This window comes from Pristiophorus japonicus, chromosome 25, assembly GCF_044704955.1.
Source record: "Pristiophorus japonicus isolate sPriJap1 chromosome 25, sPriJap1.hap1, whole genome shotgun sequence".
NCBI classification, from domain to species: domain Eukaryota; kingdom Metazoa; phylum Chordata; class Chondrichthyes; family Pristiophoridae; genus Pristiophorus; species Pristiophorus japonicus.
The window spans coordinates 10,629,669-10,633,316 of NC_092001.1; positions in this window are offsets into that span (position 1 = coordinate 10,629,669).

A 3,648-nucleotide genomic window follows, 5' to 3' on the forward strand; every position below is an offset into this window, starting at 1 on the left:
CTTCCTTCTGGATGTTGTCGTCATATTGCTTCTCGAAGTTATTCTTCAAGAATGTACATTTTGTTTGCTGTTTCTCAATAACCAGTCACTTGCTCTACAGTCATTCTCACTGTATCCCCAGTCTCATGTATTGTTAACAGAAATGAACATTTTGAAGCAGACCAGGAAAGCACAGTGTCTAAAATGGTTTATGGGTTAAATTGCAGAGCACAAAGAAATTATTTTATTGAGGCCTCTCCTTCAGTTAACACATCTTTAGTTGTGCAAATGAAGGTCATCAGTTAATTAATGATGTTTTCCCGTGAAAGCAGAATAACATTTAACGATGATACATTCTCTACATTTCGAATGGCAATGGTTAATCAGGACAGTCCGCATGATTTGTTAAGGTATGGTCGCGTTTGACTAACTTGAATGCATTTTTGGAGGAGGTCACAAGGATGGTCGATCAGTAGTGCATACGATGTCGTCTATATGGATTGTATTAATGCTATCGCTAAGGTCGCACATGGCAGAATGGTGATGAATGTAAAATCCCATGGGATCCAGGGCGCAGTGACAAATTGGATTCAAAATTGGTTCAGATGCAGGAAGCAAAGGTTAATGTTTAATGGTTGTTTTTTTGCCTGGAAGGATATTTTCAGAGTGTTCCGCAATTTTCACTGCTGGGTCCATTGCTTTTTGTGGTATTTTACAATGATCTAAACTTGAATATAGGGGTTATAATTAAGAGGTTTCCAGGTGAATGTAAAATAGGCAGTGTGCGTGATAATGAAAAGAAATCTGGAGACTGCAGTAAAATAACAATCAACTGGTAAGTTGGGCAGAACAGTGGAAAATTGAATTTAATCCAGAGAGGTGTGAGATTGTGCATTTGTGGAGGGTTAACAACGAACGGGAATACACATCGACTGTAGAACTTTGAGAACTGTAGAGGAGCAAAGGCAACTTTCAATGCATGTCCACAGATCGCAGAAAGTAGCTGGCTATTTGGATAAGTTTGATTAAGAAGGCAGACCGAATGGTTGCATTTACTAGCAAAGTCATGGAATCGAAGAGGAAGTGGATTATGTCCGAAAAGTGCAAAATTCTTGTTAGCCTACAGCTGGAGAACTGCGTGCAATTCTGGTCACCGTATTGAAGGAAGAACGTGATTGCGCTGAAGAGGGTATGAAGGAGGTTTAGGTAGAATGTTGCCGGGACTGGAGCCACTTTACGATGAGGAGATTGGATAGGCTGGGTGTGGTTTCATTGGAACAGAGGAGGCTGATGGGCGACAGCATTGTATTGTTTAAAATTATGAGGGGCCTAAAAATTGTTGATTAAAAGGGCCTACTTGCCGTAGGAGAGTGGTCAACAACCAGGAGGCATAAATTAAAAGTAATTAGTATAAGTGTTAAAGGAGATTTGAAGGGAACATTCTTCATGCAGATGTTTGTCGGTGTCTGGAACTCACTGCTGAAAGTGTGGTGGCGGGAGAAACCTTCACCACATTAATAAAGTACTTGGATGTGCACTTGAAATGCCGTAAGGTGCAGGGTTGCACTCCTAAAACTTGACATTTGTTCGCCGGTGCAGATACGATGGGCCGAAATGCTCTCCGTCCATGGTGTAATCTTCTATGATTTTATAATTATAGGTTAGCATTACTTTCATGATGCAAAACGAGGCGATCAGCTAATTAATAGTGTTTCCAGTGAAAACATATTCGTGTAAGCTGGGGCTCAAACTCAGGAACCTGAGATTAAGAGTCTTATGAGGCTACTGTTCGGTGTATGGGAAGCTTTAGCTCGAACCGTGGCATGTTATAGCTCAGTGATGGGCGGGAAACCAGTGTTGATGCTGCATTCGTCGCTTTCCGCCGGCAGCGGCTGACTGGAGATACGGGACCGGAATGTTGGGGCGTATCCCGCCCTCACTCACTCGGGAGCAGGGGAAGAGCGATTAGACGATGGCTTTGATTGTGGCTTTGATTTTCTGTTGTGAAGCGAGCAGGTGCGACTGGATCCTTTAAAAATCTCTCACAGCTGAACTGAAGCCACGGAATGTGCAGTTTTGTTGATGGGGTTTCTCAACCGTCAGGACTGAAAACGCTAGGGAGTGAGAAATACTTTGTAGAGATTCAGTGTGTACAGAATTGTACAGAGAAATCAACAAATTCAACAACGTCATGAGACATTGCACTCTGTTAACAATATATATGAATTATTCAATTTGTTCTAATCATTAATTGAACACGTTTGCAAAATGTTTCCGCTTGGTTTCACATCGGGGATTTTTCGCGTGTTAGGCAAACGTGATAGCCACTACACTACGGAAACGCTGTGGTAAAAGCCTTCTTGGGAACATAAACAGAGCTTTAACCTGAACAGCTGGACTACACTCCAGGAGCTTGCGTTCCAAGAATAGAATGATGGTGCTTTATTTAACAAGGTTGTGACTGCAGCAGCAATTGATCCTGTGTTTCTCAGACTTTACAGAAAGGAACTGAAGGAGGTAATTTCGCAGCAAGCAGTTAGAATCTGAAATAAATTGTTTTAAAGGTGGTGGAGGCAGATTTAATCTTATCTTTCAAAAGGCAGTTGGATAAGGATCTGAAGGAATAAAAATGCACATCTGCGGGTAAATGACGGGGGAGTGGCACCAGTTGAGAGTTGGCATGGGCTCGATAGGCCGAATGGCCTTCTTCGATGCTGTAACCATTCCATTATTCTGTGATTATATAAGTTAGTGGCACATTTAATAGTGTGCATGTAAGCACAATATTGCAAAGGGACATGTATTGAGTTGGCACCACGAGAGGCATTTGATTCAGAAGATTCGGCTGCGTGAGAATTCGGGTTTTAGTACGATGAAAGCAACATTTTTTGGGGGGAAGTTTCGGTCAGAGAAATGTTTTTGGAAGGAATTTTTGGCAGAAAGGGAATCAGCATTTCATCTTCTTTCGGGCTTTCGGCGTCACATTTCTTTTCCAAGTTATTGTGTTCCTAACACAGATGAGACTGCACACAGGGAGCTTAAAGTAACAGTGATCTCAGGCTTTATTAAGACACTCTAGAGTGAGGAACAGGCCTTCGGGACCAAAGGATGATGGGATCACTGGGTCTTCAGGGGATGCACTCCCTGATGTCGGAACATGGAAGTGCGTAATTTATCGATACACAGCATCACTTCCCCAAAGTCAAAGGGAAATATATTTAGAAGGTGAGGCGGTCGGGAGACTTTCTTTCTCTGGTTCACCGCCTCGGTACAAAGATCTGTTCTGGTGTGTTGGCTGTGCCTTCGCTGGGTTGGAATGTTGTTGGCCCTGCAGGGCTGCTGGATGAGGCTGGCTTACCTGGGATGTTGGGCGTGATGGGTTCGATTTTATAGTCCGGGGTGGTGTCATTGATCTTTTCGGTGTGTGTTGTGGGCTCGAAAAAGTTGCTGTCTGCTGTGGGTTGTTCAGGGCAGTCTGTGAACCACAGGCTCGTTTGGTCCAGGTGATTTCTGCAATTTTTCCATTGTCTCGGTTGACTACAAACTCCCTACACCCTTCATTAACTATCAACGTGCCGGCGGTCCACTTGGGACCATGTCCAAAGTTTAGCACATACACAGAGTGATTCAGAACTATTTCCTGTGACACAGTGGCGCGATCATCGCTTA